The sequence below is a fragment of the Neodiprion fabricii genome, chromosome 6 (genome assembly GCF_021155785.1).
Source record: "Neodiprion fabricii isolate iyNeoFabr1 chromosome 6, iyNeoFabr1.1, whole genome shotgun sequence".
Classification (NCBI taxonomy): domain Eukaryota; kingdom Metazoa; phylum Arthropoda; class Insecta; order Hymenoptera; family Diprionidae; genus Neodiprion; species Neodiprion fabricii.
Window position 1 is genome coordinate 4,059,065 of NC_060244.1, and position 22,983 is coordinate 4,082,047.

The 22,983-nt window shown below is 46.3% G+C and overlaps 1 protein-coding gene across 5 annotated transcripts in view; it reads right to left on the reverse strand.

The window, feature by feature from the left end:
* The window catches only part of LOC124184400 (teneurin-a), a 514,944-nt gene that overhangs the window by 354,440 nt on the left and 137,521 nt on the right, over positions 1-22,983 (reverse strand). The window lies entirely within an intron of this gene.

Below are 22,983 nucleotides of genomic sequence, written 5' to 3' on the forward strand. Positions count from 1 at the left end.
GTGAGTGTTGGCGTGTCTTCGCGCGAATATGTAAATTGAATTAATCGAGGTATTCCTCGAACCGAGGGAATTCTCGAAGAAATTTTAAGCAAATAATCCGAACGGGAATTTGACGGGAAAATTTCCGTATGAAAAAGAAGGCAATTTTTTAAATCCCTCTCGTTATGCGCGTGTATAGGGTGTGTACATACAGCTACATACGCCCGGATGGGGATAAAAAGCAGAAATCAAACACGAAAGCCCTTCATCAACGCGATGTAAACTTATTCAATTTTTACCCCGTACTCTCCTTTCATCCCCTATCTCTTTCTACCGCGCATTCACACGCGCCTGCGACTCTTTTCACGCTGGCCCGTTTCAATTAGCAAATTAAACGCCGGATCTCGTTTCTAATCAAATTTCATATAAGCCCGGTGTGTAAATTTTCACATCAACAATTATGTCCGCTCTTGTATACATATACGAACACCTTCTCCCCCATGAATATTTATACAGCCCTGCAGCAACGAAGAATACCGCGAATTTCCGCAATTTGAGACAATATTCGTATCTATCTCAGGCTGATTCGTTGTGGGAAAAAATTTATAACGTAATCGTAAAACTTTCGCTATACGTTGCAGCGCAAAACCGACAACTCTTTCCATGTGTTATTACATACACCGTCAAAAATTCTTGTCAGTTTTAAACAGCTGCTAATTAATTAGAGTTTTACAAAAATTCTTCGTAATTTGTAACAAAGTTTTACGGTGCAATAATTTACCGCTTATTCATCTCCTGATAATTTTTTTAAGAAATCTGAAAGGGAAGAAATGAATTTTGAGGGATTTGAAGAAGGATGCCGAGGAGACACAAGTGTAATTTGGACTTGCATCAAACGTCGGTGAAAAATCTCGACAGAGTCGTTCCGACAAGAGCGGTGATGAAAGAGAGAATGAAAAAAAAAAAAAACAGGAGAAGAAAACGTCACGAAGTATAATAGACATGAAAATGACTTAATGTATTCCATTCGAATGCCGCAATACAATCAACGTTAAATTCGGCAAAATAAATCAAGAAGTTTGCTCACCGAGAGAGAAGTCGGGGATTGGGGTGGTGGTGGTGGGGTAGGGGCAGGGGGAGGGGGGCGGGGGCGGAGAGAGAAATGGGGGAATGCCGGAGTATGCCGAGATTTTGCGGACTGGAGGGCGAGGGGCGGGAGGCGGTAAAGTCGAGTGGCGACTTTGTTCACAATTACGCAAACGAGAATTTACTCAAGTTTAGAGAATTTAATCCGCTAAAGCATTCTTTTAATTTAGAAGTAATTTCAGGGAATTACACAAAAGTTGGAAAACTTGTCTTCCACCATCGCCGCTCCGCTTTCGCCTTCGCCTTTGCCTAGTTTCTAGCTAAATAACAAGAAAGAGACGCTCGCCAAACTGCAGAAAAGACACAATTAATCATTCCGTTCCGCGAACGTTTCTCGCGACAAGAAAATCAAATGTTCCCTCTGGTTCTCGAATTAAGGAAAATCTCACCCGACACACGCGCGTTTGATAAATCAAGAAATTGAACCTCGTTAACGTACGAAAAGAAAAATTTCCAAACAGTTGTTTTAAACGATAAGAAACTATCGTTGGAACTTAATTGCGATTATTATTATTATTATTATTATATCAATAACTGATTACAACTCTTGAAAGACGAGTTTGAATTTCTGTATGAAATTCGATCGATCCACGCAACTCCGGGAGATGAAAATATCCCTCTGAATCCTGTTGAGGATCGTTCCACACGCCTCTTCGCAACTCAGCGGGCTTCCATGCGATCAAGCCACGGGAAAAAAGAGAATAACGGAGAAGAGAGCGTTGCAGAGAAAACCAATTGTAATTCAATTACTTGCCGGATATTCGTAGCCCCCCTCCATACTTCTGTCTGGTTCCCTCCGAGTCCCCCGGATCTGTGGAGAATCTCTATCTCTCTCTCTTCCTCTCTCTCTCTCTGTCCCCTTCTTTTTCCCTGTTATATTCCCTCTCCCGCCGGTTTTCTCCGGCTCTTTGGCCCGGCACCGAGTGACTTATGGGTTGCGAAGTAACGTGCCAACTTGAATGGGAAATCTGGGGGGCGGTTCACCGCCTCGCCTAGCGCGAAACCAAAAGCGGATAATAAAAGAGAAGGACGTAGTACCCGCCCCCGGTGAATAACGAGAATGCAGAAGAGGTCCCACCTGCGCATCTACCATACCTTAAAAACCCCCGACGCGACGGCGTACGCCTAGGTAGGGTCGATTCCCTGCCAATGCCAGCGGCCCTTGACGCGAGAACATTTTCGTCCCCCTTGTCCAAACGATTTTCACGATACATTTAACAATTTTTTCGTATCGACAACATTATATCGGGCAGAGCTTTTCTCTGTCATATTTATTATTCGAGCGATAATGCGCAATGTACGTACGTACGATGTAGATACGTATCGTGTAGGTGGGTGGAAAATTCTCGGTCGTAAAAATCTCATAAAATCGTCCCGGCTAACCAGGGAAACAGTCCGTGCGGCAGTTTCGGCCACTCATCTGTCTTACCGGAGTTTTATGCCAGGTTGTTTTACGGCCAAGATGGCGTCCCGCGACCCCGGCTGTTCGACGTATCGCGGCGAGAGCCGAACCTTTTCGGTCTATCGCCCTGTTGTACGGTCGCTTAATTCCGCCTTTGACAAGTCCGGTTTTCTATCTTCCCATTCTGCCGCGCGAAAAGCGGGCAGCTTTTCTTTACCTTTTCCTTTTTCTCTCGTTTCCCCGCCACGATCCACCCGCGAGCCGTTTATTCTTTTCCCTTAATCACTGTATACTCCGGATCGAATCCCACCTGGAAAGGGTGTATCCGAGTTGATTAAGAGGATTTCGGGGCATTGATTGAACGAAATCACCGGGGTAAAGATCGAGCCGCGTTCTCTCGTACCTACGCCGGGCGTTTTGTCATGTGCCTAGTCGCTCAGCTAGGACGATGCACGGGAATGAGAAAAATACCAGGAGGAAGCAAGGAGACGCGCAAAAAGTGGAAGAGGACGTAGACTTTCTCGGGCTCGCTACTCGTTGCTGGAAAGAGAAACTATTTTTTCTATTTTTTGTCCGAACGTGAGAGGGAAATTTTTCTCCCTCGATGATAAATCGCTCGCAGTTTCTTCCCGCTATATTATTATACGTAACATAAATATAATACATCGTACACAGGTATACGCATAACCCGTTGTGACAAGATTACAGGTGTATGATATTTTCAAAAATCGTTTCTGTTTTAAGCATTAAAAAAAAAAAAAAAAAAACTGTTTCCCCGGAAAAAAAGGCGAAGAAAAACCCCGATGTTCGGGTAATTTTTTAACAACCGTGTCCGTGCGGTCTGTGATTCCATCCGTAAATATTTTAAAGAATCGTCATCCGACTGCCGTCGCAATAAATGGCCGATTCGGTCGGAAACTGACAAGTTGTCAAACGCAATCCTTCGACTCCTAGCTCGCCACCTTTCTTCAGCCCTTTCTCCACCAATTCGAAGAGCATCGACTCTCGAGAGCGACACTCGTTCTATGGGTGGTATACAGAGAACCCTCACGTTCGTGAGGGTAGGAAAAACTCGACGAGTAGACGCGTCGATGACACCCCACATTTGCAAATTAAGTGAACGAAATTACATCGCATAGTTTGTCGGTAACGGTTTATTCACTTACAGACAGAGCCTGTAGTTTTATAAATTATTTATCATTAAATCTAGTCTCTGGAAATAATTAATTATAGAAAAACGAAATCGACACCATTTAAATGTAAAAATCGCAAGCCTTTGGTACATGACGCTCGAAATTCGTTCACGTTCCGTAGAAATGACGGAAACATAAGGTAAAGTCCGACAATCAAGTACGCGAGATAAAATGATTAATCCTTATGGCATCGGCGAGTTCTCGCCGGTTGCAGCGACGTAATTTCCTCTCGTCCGCTGGTTCCCGCGTCTCGACTTCCGGTCCGTGGCGCTTATTCGCTTCTTGTCTCCTTTTTCTCCTCCGCCCCCACCGATTTCTCCGCCGACCGACGAACTATTTTCGTAAAATAACCGACGTCGTTCGTCCGTGGATTTATATGTACCCATTCGTCGGAAAAATATTATCGCGACCAATCCTGTCCGCCCGTTACGACGATATTACGAAACGAGACAAAGGGAGAGAACCGCTCTTTGCAGACTTTCAGCTCTCACAGAAATTAGACTTCCTTCGGGTTATTATAATCGGGCTGTCACACGCAGAGCGTCGCGTCCCGCGGGATGAATGAATCGGAAACAAATAATCCCCGGGGATGCCGCGGACACCCGGATCCATTCGCGAAACGAAATTTTTCGCCAGCTCCTGCGAACCCTGCTTATAATCCACCGCTCACTCGATTCTTTTAATTTCCTCCCGCTAACCGTTTCTTCTCCGTTAAATGAATCCGTTGATTCGTTCGAGGGGAAGGTTTTCGATCCAGAAGGGAAAACCGCTGTCAAATCTCAAATAGTTTTATTTTTGAAAATCGATCTCGCACGAAGGCGTCTGAACTGACAAGAAAAAAAAAAAATCAGTGTGTAAACAAATACTGGAAAAATTGGAATTGAAGGCGTCGCGCGATGCATATTTTTGGAAACCGTTATCGCGACACTTTTTCAAATTATCAAAAATTAATAGTTAATTCTTTATTACAATTGATTCCTCGGCAATTATTTTTTAAAGAATAAAATATCAGAAAACTTGTTTTGTATTTTTTTCAACGATCACCTTCGTTTCTCGAATTTTATTACCGCGTTGCTCAATCTCAGTATTATACAACGCGAACAAGCTGCGAGTCGTAGAGCTAATTAACCAGGGCGTATAGCATGTGTCGCGGCTTGATTTTACCGTACGATTGTACAGAGAAGTCGACTAATTTTTATCGCGTGCAAACGCGTTTCTACCTACTGCCCCGTTATACACATACATGTATATACAACGTACCCTCGTTGTTTTCCTTCGCTTTCTCAACTTCCGCTCCATTTCCCGCGTTGCATGATAATATGCAGGCAAAAGGTGTAAATAGTGGTGGTGGTGGTGGTGGTGGTGGTGGTGGTGGTGGTAGTAGCAGTAGTAGTAATAGGACGGCAAGTGTGCATGGAGTTGCGTAAATGGTAATAAATCGTAAGGAAATCATTGCGCTTAAAGCGTTACAACAATATGCATTACATGTTTAAATAAATCCACGATGCAATTCTCTCCAGCCAAGCCAAGGAATAATGTGATGAATAAAAATTTCGCGGTTGAGAAGGTCTCAAAGTACGCGTGAAGCGATTCTGTCGAGTGTATGAAATTCGCGGTAGAGTTTCGAGCCGCACAGGGTGAGAAATAAAAAATAAAAAACATAAAGGAATTACGAAGCGAAAGAAGCGCAAAGTTGTGTGTAAAAGAATAAAAAAGAAAAATAAGGATCCATCGGAAACGGAAGAATGAAAGAAAAAGTTACCGCCACTTGTAACGTATATTTCGAAATTTATCGCGTCGTGAATCTCTCTCTCTCTTTTTTTTTTAAATTTGTTTCATATTATTTCAATAAATTTATTTTATTTCCAACCCCCGTTCAACGATGCAATTTTCACGGCCTCCTCGGCAAGCTCGAGCTGCAGGAATTCCGCGTCAACAATTGCGTGTAGGAAGCAATTTAAAAATTTTAATCGAACGATCTAACACCGATATAAATCCCTATCTCTCTACCGATCCGCGTCCGTATATCACATTACAAATCCTCGCAACGCCAATTTTCACCCTTGCGTTTTATCTCACCTTTGGCAGAAACGCACAAATCAGCTTATCCCTGTGCGCACATTCAATTAACGAATAAACCGATCGGTTAATAGTTTACGGATATTCGAACGGGAAACTTTTTTCCGCTTGCGGTGAGACGAAAGGACAGGAAAAGTAATTCAAGTCTGGATATAGGCGTTTCGGAAGATTCTCGTGGGTGCACGAATTAAGTGACTGCAGCTCGACGTCGCGTTCGCACCTTCAAGATCCGTCTTCTCGCAGCCTCGACACCGACAACTCGTCGATCCTGCCACGGTCTTTGGCATCCGGTTGCAGAGAGAAGAGTATTGTTACCTCCTAGCCGATAATTAAGGCGGTACCATCCTTGTACCGTAACTCACGAACGTGCGATTACCGTAAGAGTTCGGCATGCTCGTGACATAGCTCCAAGATCCATATCGATGTATATACAGTCACCGTCTCGGTGTGAAATGGTCCTGCTGGATCTGCGACACGCATACAACCTACCGTCCGTTATTTCGCAAACGAGTTTACCGAAGATCCGTTTCAAACCAGACTCAGGCAACGGAGAATCATTTTAGACACCGGGCAAAATAGAAGTAAATTAACGCGGAAGCAATTAAGAGAACACGTCTGAATTACGAGCAATGCAGATCATTCTGAATTATAATACGGTCTATTCAGAGACTTCGAACTTTAGTATAATTAACGCGATATCATTAGCGAATTGTATAAGTGAATAAAACCATTGTAAAATCGAACCTTAAGAATCGATTGAAAGAACTTCTTATTTCCGATGGATAAATATCTGTTTAAATTAAGGTGTTGTGCAGAACGAATTATTTCAATCACGCATAGCGATGGTTGGCACGACCCGCAACAACATAATTCCAGATTGAGACAGGCTGAAGGAGAAATCGATACGAGCGGATAATCCAAGTTCGTGAATCTGGAGACCTCAAGGTCGGTAAATCGAAATCAAGTCGAAAATCACTCAGCGAATCAAAGATTTCTCGTAACGTTCTTCCCGGAACGTAGCGGTATAAAAAGTAAAGGGAGAAAATGAGGGGAGGGAGCGGGAGTAAAAGTGGCGATTTTGCAAGATCGGGGATTCGTTACGAGACTGCACGATTGCACGGGATTAGTAACCGTGAAGAGAATTGGCCTTAGTGATAAGAGAAGGTGCAATTAGAGCGCAGCTGCCTGACACAGCGAATCGTCGATGATAACGATTATATCCGTACACTCGCTCCCGTTTAACCCGACTTTTATTTTTTATGCCAGCCGATTTTCATCGTTTTTAATATCGGAAATTGAAACTGTTTCACAGAAGACAACCTTAGCGGTTAAATCCCCCGGAGCAGCGCACTCCGGGTATAAAATCCCGATTTTTATTGCCGAGCTTGTTAGTTTTTTAATATCTATATTTACGAATCGCGCGAGTATATACCTTACACAATATCCGGCGGGTAAAAAGTCTCGGCCGCGCAGGTCTGGGAAAAATTACGCGTATTCGACGGGGGCGCGGGGTGGGTGGAAATTTTATTCTGTCCAGAAGCTCGAGAGTACCTGACCGCAGATATGGATTTTGGAAATTAAACGCACGCGGCGTTCTCGAGAGTCCGGTTATTCCTGAAGAGGGTGGAGGCCACCCTCCCTTCCTCCCTTCGTAACGAAATCGAGCTAATTTCATCCCCGATTATTGTTAAAATTCAACGAACAGAATTAATTGTAAAAGCTGCAGAGTGCAGCTATGCCGTAACGGTAATACAGCGTCAGCGTTAATTTCCCGACCAATTTATATTCCGTGAAATTACCACGCGCGCCATTGTGAATCCATCCTGCGGGTCACGCGCGTAAAATAATATGTATAACCGATCACCGTTTTAGCGACGAGTAAAAAAGACGGGCGAACCGAGCCGATCAGGGACGTGCCCAGCTGTCGCTGCAGGGTGGATAAATATTTATACTTTGCCTATCAATTCCAAACGACATCCGTTACCGCGCCGACCCAAATTCATCGCTTTTATCTGATGATCAAAACCGACGGAAGGAAGAAACCGGAAAACGGAAACGACTCTCGATCGATATTATACGTTATATACCGAGGGTATCAACAATGGGACCTGCCTGAATTACCTCGGGATTCCAGAGCGCCATGGATCTTGATGATCTAAATAGATGAGAATATGTCCTTTCAATTCTCCGCTAGACGAAACGAGGGAATTTTATCGTCGCGTTGTCAAACAGCCCTTCGAACCAATGCTGAACTTTGAGGTAAATACTTTAATGAAAGGTCGAGCCGGAACGATAACTTCGAAACAAAAGCAATATCTCGCGAAAAGACACGATCAAGCATGCGCTAACGTAATTTACGATCAAAATGCGGTGTTGTTAAAAATGTCACGAGTGATTCATGCCGGCACTCGGTGCGGAAAAACGTTCCAGTCATAGATTACGTTTTTGCTAAGCTCGCCCCGACGTTGCACCCCATAGAACCTGGTCTCCCATCGCCGCGGCTGCATATCCGCCGTTTTCCATGCTTCCGAATACCGATGCAAGACCGGAAGTCGGTAGGGATTTGATCTACGACGAGAGTTCCCGGTTTCTTTGCCCGCCTCCACTTCCGTTTCACCAAAAAAAATCTTTATCCGTACCCCCGTCGGTGGATTTGAATTTGGAAAAATTTCCACGGGGGGTTGAGAGAAAATTTCACTCTCGTGGATGAGACGGTATATCCCAGCAGCCGGTGCGCGCGGATACAAAAGTGATTACAAACTGAAATTTAGGCCGCGATAGGCGCGGCCGGGAAACTATTTCGGCAGCCATAACCCCGCGGTAGAAAATGATTGTGCAGCAGCGAACCCAACCTAGCTGCCCGAAATAATTCGTGTCTCGAATTAATAACGGTTCTGCCCAGCTCTCGGCAGCTTTGCAGGGCTGACCCGGAACGGCCGCGTCTCAAAGTGCCGATCCCCAATCAAGATCCAATCCTTGGCCCCCGATCCCGCCTCCGCCCCTCTCAAGGAGTTATCCGCCCGTTCCGCGTGGATTCGCAAAGTCCATAAACGTCTCTTTGATTTATTGACACACTCCACCGGGCGACAGATGCCCTCGTTAATAATCGAAATTAACCCCCGCGCCGCGACGCTCGGATTTAAGACAAACTAATCGGCCGGACGAGAGAGAGAGAGAGAGAGAGAGAGAGAAAGACGGATAGCCTCGTTACTTCAAACGTACAATGACGGACGTCTACGTTTCGCAAAGAATATTTACTCCGGGAGTTAAGTAAGGAACGTAGAATCGTGCGAAGAGAAGCCAAAAGGGAAGGGAGAGGTGAAAAAAAATCAGGGGACGGGGGGCAAAGAAAATGTTGAAGAAATTTTATATCATCCGGGTCACCACCGTTACGACTAAAGTTTCATCAGCGCCGCTGCGCGAGCCGGTTGCTGTATAACTTTGTTTGAAATTTGTGAGAGTGGATGAAAATTGATGGCGGAAAAACTTTTGCCGATTTTATTGTCTTTATACAGCTACGACCCGCTCGGCGGCATGGCAGACTCCTAAACCCTGCGGCCACTTCTGTCCTTTTGTTCTAGTAATTTTTTTTTTTTTCAACTCTGTATTTAGAGGGTTGAAAATCGAAAACGAGAAGCAGCAGCTCTTCGCCACGTGCACCGTACGCGAGTATAACCAGGTATGGGAAAGATAAGTTTCTCCGAAGGCAGCAGTCGCTTTCCAGTAAACATCAGCGCTACCCTCCTTCGAGGGCGAATTAACCGACTGCTGCAACACGTAATGGACTTAACGTGAAAATACTACGGCTTGTTTCGCCAACTTCGGAAATTACCTTCAAAGTGAACTCCACCCCCGTTGTAGGTAGCCTGCACTTTTCTCCCCTCGCATCGTTTCCGTCTTCGGGATCGAAGATCGATTCGCGTGTGCAAAGCGCGTTTTTTCATTTCGTCGAAACAAGTGCGAAGTTTGTGGAATTTTCTCGACCCCCTTGCGAGACGCTCGTTTCCATCGTTGCAGTCCCAGCTGGTGGAATATTCCGAGAGAATATTTCGCTTCACGGCGGAACGAAACTGCGGTTATTTACCCCGGGGTATCCAGTTGCGGTGTGTCTCGTCCTTCGAGCGTGCACATAGCTATACACGAGTAAAGACATTGCAGAACTTTAATCAAGGCACGAAGCGTGAGTGAGAATCTGAAATTGCGTCACTTTGACGATCCGTGCTAGATAAGAAGGGAGGACGATGACTCGAACCAAACTGCACTGGATGCCTGTGGATATAATTCTGAAGAGAATTTGATTTCAAATTGCCATTTGAGACCAGTTCCTCATCCCCTTCGTCCCCCGTCGCTTCTCGCGCCTCGAGACGTTCTCGGCTCGAATTTACCGCATTTCTCTCTCTCTTCTCTCTTTCTCTCTCTCGGCAGAGTTGTGCAACTGCGGCAGTAGTCGACGCAACCTGAGGTACCGAGGACGAAAATTCTACACAGGTATCCGACAGTGGGTGTAGAGAGAATTTTGCCAAGCGTGTAATGCCCTGAATGTTGACTCTGATACAGGCAAAAGAGACTAGTTTCGTTCCGTCATAAAGGCGAACTCGTACACAACGTGCCTAACGTGAAACATAAACTCTGCTCGCTTCTACAGCGAATCACACGGACTGATTCACCGGTGAAAAGAATGCACAACGTGTAAGGGGCAAATGATGAAAACGAAACCTCCGCCCTGTTCCAGTTCTCTTTCACAATCGGTAACGATTGTGCAAAATGAGAGGAGATTTCCACCTACTCACGTGTTCTCCTTCGACATTACGGAGTAATTGAAAATAGACGAGACGCGTGTCGTGTGACCGATGTGGAAATAGGCGGCGTGCGGATACCTGTTTTTCACAAAGTCGAGGCCAAGATTCTGGCTCGAACTTTTTCCCTTTCACCTCCTTTTGTACAACGGTTCTGACGGATACAAATTGACCCGCGGGCCCAACGTCCGGGTAATTGGTCGGCCGTGTCACGCTGTTCAAGAACGTAACGAACCCAGGGGACGCCCTCTAACAAGCCACCATCGTCCCCTTACGCCTTGTCGCCGGCGGTTATGGGGTCGTATTTATATTTTATGCAACGGAGATCCGAAATTGACGCCTGACTCGAATCCGCCTCGTTCTTATTTCGCCCTATCCCCATGCAGACCGGTGTGTTCCTTGACTCGACGAAGTATCGCGGCCGATTTCCCGCCCTATTTATCTCGGAACCGCGGTAGATCATCCTCGGCGGTATCTCGGACCCTTCGGATTTCGCAGACAAGGGATGAAGAATCTTTCGTCCTTTCACCCCGCTTCCGGGTCAGCGACCACCGCCAGATGGCCGACGACCATTATCACCCGGCGTCAAAGAGATTAAGAGGAAAAGAAGAAGCACAAATGTCGGTGCCAGTGAGCTTTTGCCGGAAACGGAAATGCAGCGATTTGGAAGAATCGTCAAGTGAGGTCGACTCGAGGCTCCTTTTCGAGTAAAGTGGAAGCCTCGTCGAGGGTCGGGTAGAATTTGGTGTTCGATACTCGGCGACCCTCTCAAGGTCAGATAAAAGGAATTAACCTAGACGGAGAAGTGTCGGTGCGAAGTGTAATTACAGAGTCGGGTAGGCGCTGCCAGCTACCAGCTACCACCCACACTACAGGTGAACTCAAAATTGTTGAAAGTAATTAGTCGCTGTAGTCGGTTATAAAGCACCGTATAATTAGTAAGAGGGCGTTGAATTTAGACCCGTTCCCACCGAATTAAATACCAACACGAAAACACATGTCGCTTGTGCCCCAGTCCCGCCAACCAACCAACCAACCAAGTAACGAACCAACCAACCAACCCTGGACTGGCTCTCATCACGCCTCGCCGAGTAACGCGCAAACATCTTACCCAGCTTGTTTTGGACCAAAGCCGTAGCCCACTTGATATAATATAACACCCAAGTTAGCACTCTACAACTCCTCCGAGTTCATTCTGCCCCTGGAGTGTATATACGCTGCTAATTAATTGGTCTAAACAACCAGCTGCGAGAGCAGCGCCTAGACAGAAAAATCAGAGTAACCGAATGACCTTTCCAAAAATCACAAATCACAACCGAGACACGCTGCGATTCTTTCTCCAGCGAATCGTCCCCAATTCTATCACTAGCCATCTAAATTCCCGACATCACTCTTCGAAGCAAGAGAGAGAGAGAAAGAGAGAGAGGGATGGATGGAGCATGATATCGGGGAAGGCCTTGGCTCGGGATAACTCGGCGAGACTAAGCCTTAAATCGCAACCCTTCGCAGAACCGCAACATCCACTTCTACGCGCCATTAGCTGCGGCTGCTGTTTAATTGTATCCCCAAACCCTGCTGAGACTCTCTTTCCCATATCACGGTACCAACTTCAAACCGCGCCCCTTTCCACGCCTGGTCGAGTTCACCCAAAACGACACAACTATGCAGACGATCGGATTCCGCCTGTGGTTGTGCGGAACCTTACCGATAGATACAGATGCAAACGTGGCTGCCTTCGCACAGTCCTGCAATTGGCCAGTGCCAGCCACTCCGATATCCGTTCACCGATTGCAAACCGATTTCCACACTCTGTTCACCAAGCTCATGGAGTTTGTCAGGATTACGGTGGTTTCAAAATTCGTACGTAATCCAATGTCAAAACGCGGAAATTCCTCCGGCAGCCTTTTCACATCCTCCTTTCTAACCCTAAAATATTTACAGGGACCTGTGGAAAGCACGCTTGAAATAATGGAAGACCAGGACCAAGGTCGACCCTTCCAAGTTGAGACGACGTATCCTGACGTTGAACGGTCGCCTTTTCTCACCCCGACTGTCTTCATTTTTTCGCCCACGTAGTCCCAGCTCGACGTCAACGCAGACATGGAATGCCCACCGGCCATTGCCGGTGATGTTGACCAGCTTGGCGATGGGACAGACGGACGTGCAGGCGACCAACTCTCTCTCTCTCTCTCTCTCTCCGAGGCTAGGCGTATCCCAGGCGCGAGATAAACTTTACTTAGGAAAAGTTTCAAATTGATGATCGGCCGGGCGCTCGCCGCCCTCCGGTTTCGTCCTGTAAGTAAACTATTGCGGTAACAAGCCCTGGGGTTGCGGCAGCAAAGCTATCCAAACAACGACACACTGCTTCGGTGGGTGTTTGTACTTTTTCGACCGCTTCACCCTCTCCTCTCCTCTCCCAACTTTTTGCTTTCATCTTTGCACCCTCGTTTCGTTTCGTTATCCCCATCCCCCGTCTTGGGACAGCGAGAGCAGTTTACCTTTGGGGTTCGAAATTCTGACTTTGAGCGACGATAAACTTTGCATATTTAATTCCTAGAACCTCCCCGTCGCGAAAACACACTCAAATAACTCTCGACGTTTCCCCAATCAATCCATCGACTCGCCTGATCCTGACGATAACGCGAAAATTCATCCACACCTGAATTCTTCGACCGATCGCAACGTCGGATAAAGAATCAAAGCCACGTGCCAGCGAAGTCTTCTTTGATAGCTACCCGTTCTCGAGTTCCTCTTCACCATCGCTCCTCGCCCCCAAAAGTTACCCCCAAGCAGAGAGACACCCTCGGTCCACGACACGCCCACCACGAAGAAGCTCCTCTTGATTGTGATTGAAACAAAATGTGTCAGAATCGCCATGACTAACGATCTACACCGTGATTATTTATGAACTTGGGCTATATTGTGCGTCCTCCGTGATAGTACCTGTGCCATCACGTCCACCTGATGGTAGAATATTGTGCCTGGACTTGGCTGTACCTTGGATGGGGTCAGTATCGATTTTGCGTGTCGCTTGGCTGCAGCCCTGTCAAGCGGTGGACACTGTTGTATTATTAACTACTTTCTCTCGAGAACATCATTCGAGTCTCCGAGATTAATTCGTCCGCGTGTAGAATGGCAATGTCAAAAGAGTGACGGGAACCGGAACGACGTCTGTTTCGCTCCAGTCGATGAAATTAACGTTTGCTTTTATTCTTTTCGTTTTTTTTTTTTTTGCCTCCTGTCTCGATGTTTCCTTGCTTTATTAATGCCTCAAGTGCTAATACTCTCCTCCTCTTCCTCCTCCTCCGGTTGTCGAACGTTATGGCAGGCTCGATAATTACAGGTTTTCTTGGGTATGAGTGTAATTAGGTGGCTGGTTTTATTCTAAAGTGAGGAGAACGTAAGGCGGAATGAAAAAAAAATAAAAAATATATAATTCCAACGTTCTTTTCGTACCATTACGGTTATACGTTACTGTCGCGGGACCTCGTGCTTTCTTAAATAACATCAATTACCTTAACTCGCCTCGTGGTGATATTAATATTCGCCCTACCTGCTCGATCGAAATGAAAAAATATTATACACTATCCTCGCGCTGCTGTGAAGCCTTGCCGCGTAAATTTCCGATGACTTCGCCCGATCCGGAACGTCGGCAATTTATTACATTGCTTTAGTAATGAGCTTTGTCCAACGAACGACGACGCGCGGGAAGCTAATTACCGGAATTAGCTAGTCGACCGGATAATGAATAATCGAATAAATTCCGAGGTTATAAATATTGGTGAACTTGAAGGGGGGAGAAAAATTTCTCCATGAATTCAATTTCGTTGAAACCTTGATCGGACACCGTCGCGGAAAAACATTTCCTTTCTTCTCTTATTCGCATTATTTCTTGGCACGACCTTTGCCCCTGGTTTCTCTCCGTTCATTTTTGATAGTCGTATCAGGTTTCTCAAACGAGAAGCAAAGTCCTTAAGATCTTTGGCCGGATAGGAGGAATAGGAGGAGGAGGAGGAGGAGGAGGCACGTACACCGAGATATAAAAGTGCTAAAATAAAGATCTGACGCGGCTAACAGGAGGAGCCCGGAGGAAATTTAATCTGACCTTACCTCGGCGCGCCTTCCTTCGACCTTTCGACCCTCGTTGTCTAGAGAGAACGGTTTAGCTGTAAGCAAAATCTTCGTTGGATTAGACTCGCTGGCTTAACGAAACGGAGGCTCAAAGCGGCATCGCCAAATCGTGTCTCAAGGTCACCGTAGAGAGAACTTTCTAAATACCATCATCAGCAGTAGCAGCAGCTAAAACGTACACGGCTTCGAAGTTCGGAATTAAGGATAAGAGAAATTTTGACGACTCGGGAGTTTCTCGCCGGGCTCCTTCTACTGCAGGATGTAGATTAAAGATCCTCCTCGAGGGATCTTTTGTTCTCTCCCGATGTACCTCGAACGTTCCACCTTTACCCCAGTTTCCACCTCGTCTCGCCCTTCAACTACTTCCGGCCAGCTATTTTCCACAAAGCTTTGTCACCGTGCCTACCACTCGAGCTTAAATTTAGGAGCAATGCAGGACCCTTTTGTATTCATGTCTCATCTGGGAACGATCCTTACACACGACGTTCGAAAGCTCCCAAGCGCTTCAAGGTGTTGCATAGCGCGTACCATTTTATCGCCGAAGTAATTCGTTTCCGGTTATACGGCTGCACCGCCTTTCCGGCAATTCCCCCGACTATCCGAGAAAATATGTACCTCAATCGAATATTCATCGCAGGTATAGGGAAAAAGTGTGACCGCGATCAGCGGAATTTCTATTTTACGGTGAACGAGTATTCTTTTCACAGTGACACACGGCCCGATTCCATTTCGATGAATCAGACATGAGGATAATCGAATTTCAGACTGATATACGCCTGATGTGTACACGGGTTGAAAAAGGAAACAAGAGAGCGAGTCATCTGCTCCAAGTCAGGGACCAGTCAAGGCGGCTCCGAGCAGCGGGATTTAATTTGTCAGTTAACAGAATTGGGTTATAATTCAATATTGGCCTGCAATGTTGTACCTATCTCGAGTCACCGACCCGCCCGGGTACACGACAGGCTCCATTGAGCAACCGGGCGAGATGTCTCCTCGCGTCCCATTCAGCGGCACACACACACAATCAGGCAAACACGCGGAGAGTCAGGGATCGGCAGCAGCAGCAGCAGCAGCAGCAAGCAAGCAAGCATGCAGCCAAGAGGAGGTTCGAGCAGACAGTAGACGGCCCTCAACCGAGCCAGTATTGACAAACATCTTCATTAGCCTCTGTTGCCTCTGCAGTGTTGGAGACAGAAGCGAAGCTCTCCAGGGTGGATCCGAGATGAGAGCCAGAGCCGGATGATTGACCCATCGTCCAGCCCATGACCGCCTGTCCATAGCTGTTCACCAGCCGGGATCAATGCGGGGGAAATTAGGAAGTCGACCAAGAACCGACTCCGTCTTTTCCAAGCATCGGGTTAAAACCCCGGGCTCTTACTTCGTGCGAAGGAGGAGAACGAGACGCGGAGATGAATCTGCTCCAGTGGCCCGGATTACGCGGAAGGATTCGAACGCAGTCTCGGGTCGTATTCGGGGGTGGGTTAATCAGTTATTCCAACTTGTCCCGTCGTTGAACTTCGCTTTGGATGCCCGCCTGCTCCTCGGCGTAAATAATTAAATTTTAATCTTCACTGGACGCCGTTTAAGCCCCGACTCAAACGACAGTCTCAGCCTGGTTTCCCGGGGGGGAGGAACAAGGCGAAACCCGAGAGTCCGCGCATTCGACCTTGCCTTCGACTCGGCGTATAAAAAATTCAAAGAAAATTAATTGGGAATCGGATCGAAGGAGGCCGACTTCGAAGACGTTCGTCGACACTCGTGAGACACTCGCTACATGGCGATAGACACGTCACTGCAGGGTGTCGAACTACGGCGTTGGGTCAGAGATGGATGCGGGTCCCGCGAAAAGAGGGAAAATAAAAAGAGGGAGAGAGGGAGAGAGGGAGAGAGGGGGAGACCTTTCGCGGATCGTTGGAGGAAAGGTTTAAGCGCGGTGACATCGCGCGGTCGAAAGGAGAGGAGGTTTGCGGACTCGTACAAAGCTCCCTCGCTCTCTCGTAGATCCCTCGGTCGTTCCATCCCTCGCTTTCCCTCCCCCTTTAGCCCGATCTCTCTGTGTGCTTAAAAGACAAAGCGTAATGGACTACTCTTGGGACGGGGCACGGTAGATGTGCCGGGGCTTCCCAGAGGCTGTAGAAACGAACGGGAAGACCAGCCCGCAAGTCGGATAACGGGCGGCCGATCCATCGGCACGTAGATTACATGCAGGACTCGCGCGTGGAAAGCACGAAGCTTTCCGGATCGATTATTATTTGCCGGAGAACGCGGTGCTGGATGGCTAAAGTGTCGTTACAGGTCGTCGGGAAATTTTATTCAGGACGCGTTGGGCGAGGGCTCGCATTGAAATTATCGCAAATGTCCGACGATGAAAGAGAGAAGGAAGGAAAATAGGGCGTTCAATTATAATCGAACCCTGTATATTTTATGTCTTTGTTTAGCGGTAAAGAGACTCCGAGGTAAGTGTTGTTTCATTATCGACAGACAGGAGCATGAAATTTTATCGCGTTAGCGTATATAGGGAGAAAATTAAAACCACTTTAACAACTTTCTTACAACTGGGGCAAAGCTTTACATGGATGTATATCTTCTTGCGTTTAGTTTTATTCTGTAGACGACGCGAATTCCTGATTTTCGATCTCACCTACACCTCCAACTGTCGCCTATCCGCGAGTCACACTCAGAAACAGACTTTCCTCTTCAGCTAAACTTTTACCTCTTCCTTATTTTCCTTTTTATTCGCCGTTACTACTTTGGATAAAGTTAGCGTGTAACTGCAATGTCTGGCTAAGCAGACATAGTAGACGATACGAGACTAGTTTTAGAAACAGTCTATAACCACGCTCTCTTACCGCGCTATAAATATATTTGAGGAAACCATTGGAAAGGAGAATTTCATTCCATTGGAATAAAATTCTAGAACTTCGAGTTACGAAATTCATTTCACGAATTTTTCACATTCAAAGGATCGGAGAACGCAATTGACATCCGTGCGAAAGAAAAATACGAAGAAAACGGTCCTTTCAAAGCTGTGGAACAAAAATATCTGTTTCTCTGGAAAAACAACCGACGCAATCGTATGACGGATGAGAATTCGCGCGGGGTCGATCAAAAGCTGAACATTGACGAGGCTGTGACGTCATAAGGGTGTCAGTCAGGCGTTTGCTGGGTGTAGCCGCTCTACTCCACAAACTCTCATCAAGCATGAAAACATCGAGGGGAGAGGACGTTGTTTACAAAGTAAAGTGTCGACGATGCGCTCCCTCTCGTCCCCCTTCGTCGTCCTTCACCCTTTCTGGCGTAACCCGGTCTCATGTGAGCGACCACCACCACCACCACCACCACCACCACCACCACCAGCACACCAATGTCTCCTATACAGCATAGTGAGGACAAGGAGATATTCTACCTAGAAAACGTTTCGCCGATATCCACGCTCCATGTTCCAAGGAGAGGAGAAGTGCCACTAGTCGCTGCTTCGGGGGCTAAAAGCTCTCCGGTTACCCTTCGCACGTCCCGTCTTTCAGCAAATAAATTTTACAAGAAAAAGAATTCCGGATTTCATGATTAGATTTTCCTCGCCTTATTTTTGAGCCGAAATGCGCCCTTGGAATTCCCTTTCAATTATACCAACCGAGTTCAGTGTGTCAACGTCCCCCAACGACAACGACGACGACGATGAAAATAGGAAAAGTTTTAGCCACCGCGCGGTAATGGGGATGAAGCCATTCGAGGCTCTTCAAATAATTCAAAATGCGCACCTCGGTAACGTTTGGATCGGGGGCACACAAATCTCTCAGACTTGGACTGTTCAGCGGTCCCTAATCAACAACCTCGACCAAAATAAAGATGACCACTTCTCGGTGGGTGCTTTATTTTTGCAACATATACGCACAACGGGATGATTTTGTCTGCAACCAGTCTCTCCGAAGTGTAACTGCGGCGGGACTCGAGCAGCCTGCAAGCACAGTGCCGAGTGCAGCCAGCTGGCGATAAACCCGAGCCTAAGCGGAGTCCGCCATTACGAGTAATTGCCTGCAAATGACGGATCGCGTCGTCGAGTCGAGCCAATCAAGCAAAGCTTGTTTCCACTGTACGTCGGCCAGACCAGTAAGCCAGGAGCACCGTCGTCTGTTGTCTAATTGTACCGTGGAATCAACACTGCTACTTAAAGCTAGGTAGACGGAAGCCAGAACCTTGCCTGACGTGTATAACGCAACTTTGAGCTTTCGGTGTTGAGCAACATCCGCATCCGACGGGTTGCGGTTGTGCAATATAGTCGAGAACATTTTGCCGCGATGGTAAATTATGGCGATAATTTTTGCGGAGAAGAGGGAAGGAAGGGATTTCGAGAGATAAAAATTATTTTCACCGTCGGAGAACGACACCGGCTAGCTTCCGTCTGGCTGGCAGACGGTTGGATTAAACTGGATTGCTCAAGACGAACGAGCTTCCCCCTGTCTTTCCTTTGGTCACATATTTTCCAACGATTAACGTCTCCGCCAAAGGAAGCTTAGCTTGGTCACCGTTCGGTAATTTATACCCTCCCGGCATCGTAGAGGCTGGCTCTATTCAACGGTGAGCAAAAACTGAGCAGGAGCTGATGAACCGACAAAGAGAGAACGAATAAAGAAAAAAAAAGACGAATAGATTGCCATGTTTATCAGCGAGTCGTTCTGGAAAAAATAGTGAATATATATGTATATATAATCCCCGCAAAGCTTTAGAAATTAAGAGATCACCGTCTGAGGGTGAAACGGAAGTAATCCACTGCAAGCTGTAGCCGGAAGCTTTTTCATTTCGATGAATCGATACCCTTCCAATTATTCATGCAAATTAATTTATCTCGTCGAAAGTAGTCCGCCGGTTAATTGTAAAATAAATTAAGCCAGGCGTCTGGAGCTCTACATATAGGGGTTGGAAAATAGACGGTCGGGAGTACGGGAGGGAGGGTGAGAGCGAAGGAGGATCGGCAGTGATTTTATGCACGAGGTGTAGTAGGATGTAGAATACGTGGATCGGGGCATATTGCAAACTACTTATACAACACAAGCTCGCCCCGACACACCCACGCACAGGGCGAAGTAGAAGCCTGGCTTAGGAGATCGCGAGAGTGTGTGTGTGTGTGTGTGTGTGTGCGTGTGTGAAGGTCTGGAGAGTGTTACAGTTTCGTACAGCTTAAAGTTTTCTCCTCGTACCCATGTACGTATCATATCCGTGTTCCGGAAGAGATTACAACGTCCTATGCATACCGTAGCAGCAACGTCTCACAGCCGAAACTATAACACCGATCTAGCCTTAAATCGACGCCGAGCCGAAAAATATCGGCGTGACGCGAGTATGGAGGGTGAATAAAGCCCGCCAAGCCCGGCTTTACGGTTGTTCCGCACGATTGTAAAGCTCCGAGCCGCTACGGCCGCAGTAGTAGGAACTAGATGCGGTCAGCCAAAGTCCAGAGTCAGACAATGGACGTGCAAGCTCGCGCCGCCGCCGCGCTATTCGCGCTGCAAAGCACTCCCGCTGGTCTCATCCGTCCCGTTCCCGATCCGACATACAAAATTCACGGTCCAGCGCAGCATACCCGCCCACCAGATACTCCCTGCCTTTGCGAATCCGCCGTGTGGGTTGCCTATTACGCTTGATTATTTTATCGGGGCTTGCGGAACGAGTTTGAGGCCTTGCCCGAAACTCCGGTTCGCGAGGCCCGTTGTCTACCAAATTCGATTATCGATTATCTCTCTATTTGTTTATTATTTTAAGCAGGTTTTGTCGACCCTTCTGTCGGCGGAGTTCACTTCTCGTCTTTCGAATCCGAAGGTTTAAAGGAGAAATACTGGATTTCTCTTAGGTGATGATGGGAATATGAAACGATAAAAAAAAAAAATGTATCAGTCACTAAATTCTGTTTTATCAAATTTTTCAATTCGGAAAGTCAAAGCATACGGGGTTCAATAAAAATATAGAGAATCGGCGACGTTGATATTCTCATTCGTTAAGACGATTTTATACTTTGGCTTTCTACACGTCGACTTTTTTACATTTGAAATTTTCTATCCTTCGATTTTCTGTGTACGATAAAACCTTACGAGCTAAATTTTCGCGTTTTTAAAAATTCTTCGCCGCTACCCTTCCATCTTCTTATCTTTCCACATTTTTAATCCCACCCCTTTTTTCCCTAAATGATACGCTAAATTTCTGCTACAAACGTAACGCAATCAGTGTATAATTTTTAAGTAGTACTTTTGGAAGCTGTATTGAAAAACGAAAAAATACACGAAAGGATATGGAAACACTGCTGAAGAATTACTTTTAAAAGAATCGAAGAAAAAAGAACTACGGCTCAAAAATGGATCACAGCATGAACATTGAGCCGACTTCTTCGTTGTATCGAAGAGTTTTTCCGTCCACCGTTCACTGTCCAGTTAACCACGTTGCCGGAAAATGATCAGTTGCGTGTAGGTAAGATTAAATTTTGGTAGAGGTAGGTATAATTGATAACCCTTGGCGTGCATGCCGTGAGGAAAAGCCCTGCGTCATTGAGCCGGAGTAGCCTAGCTCGAATAGAATACTGGGATAGCATCACAATTTCTCGATCCAGTGATCCAGTGATCCACCGATCCGCGGATAAGACGATGGAACGACGGGACGATAGAAGGGTATCCTTTTACGGTGAATCGGCACCATCTATCAGGTTGGGTCGACATGATTGGCGCTTAGGGTGGAGGTTCGTAGCCGGGCTTAAAACAAGATGCCCTGATTGAATGGAGGCTGATACATCAGTGCAGGCGAGAGGGGTTCGCGTTAAAGGAGTATATATATAAAAATAAAAAGAAAGGAAAAAACAAAGAAGAAAAAACGGGCGCGCAGAGGAAAAAATTTACATATTTCGTAAAATCGAACAAAAAAAAAAAAAAAAGAAAACTACGACGATACAGGGGCGGAATATCAAATGACGAGAAAAATCGTGGCAGAAAAGCAGGAAATAATAAAAAAAAATAAACGAAATTTAAAAAACAAAACAGACAAAAAAAAAATGTGGAGGAAAACACCGAGGCTTAAAAAATGAATAAGCGCGATAATGCGAAACGAGCAGATCTGCAGGAAATAATTCCTCTCTCCTACCGTCGTCGGCATGACGCAAACGTAAAATGTAACAGAGATGAAAACCATCCCGTTGCATGGCTGCTCGCGATGAAACGACGAACCACTCAACTTGATTAACTTTCAACAAAAATTGATTCGGTTGTGAATTTTTATTTATTTTTTTTTGCCCCATCCTCAGCCACATGTTATCGTACACGTCTTTTGTTCGCTGAAATTTTTCCATCGCGTTTATATACCTATACCGTTGATGAAATGAAAATCCTCCCATCCGTCCGTTGTCGCCACTCACCAGCGATTCAATTATAAGTGTAACAAATGATTTTAACAAAGACATTGAAACTCGAAAATATGCTATACGAGAGCCAAACACGCGTTGTATGAAAAAACCATTCGCATTCGCTGCGCAGTGACAGGGAATCGAACGTTTATCCCGTGCAGGAAGGCATATCAAAGCTCGCGGTTCTGAAGGGCACGCGTCATTGTCCCGCAGGAAGCGGAAAGGAGAGAGAAGCGTTTATTCGCCCCGGGACAAGTCCCCTCAGGTGGAATAAAGACAGGCGTACAAACGTAAAATGTGTATGGGTGTAGAATACGGTAAAAACAAAAACGAAATCAAAACCAACGTTGGAAAAGATATCGAAGGAAGACGGATAAGGATAGATGAAAATAAATGGAACAAAAATGGGCGACGAATAAATAAGGATTAAAAAAGGGAGGAGGAGGGGGGGGGATAAACAGTAAATAAATAAGAGAGAGGGAGAGAGTGGGAGAAAAGCGGCAGTAATTGTCACTTGATCCCAGGGCTTGCGGCGATATATCATTTACAGACAATTACCCAGAGAGGCTTTTGCCTTGAGGCGATTCAAGCCCGCCGAGCTTCCGAGCAGAGCTCCGGCCGGCTTTCCCCTTGCATCGATGCACCTTCTAAACCAGGATTGCCTCGGTGAAGGCAATCCAATTGCTCCTCTTCCGCCTTCGTGTTTTCCATCAACTCCTTTTCCTCCTTTCGCCATCTCTTTCTTCATCTGTATCTCAGACTTCCAATACGCTTTCACGCTTTCTCACCTTACACCTTATGCACTTCGCTGTTCAGTTTACCGAATATTACACCCTGACTTATAACCCTTCACGGACGGTATTTTCAGATCCTAGTACG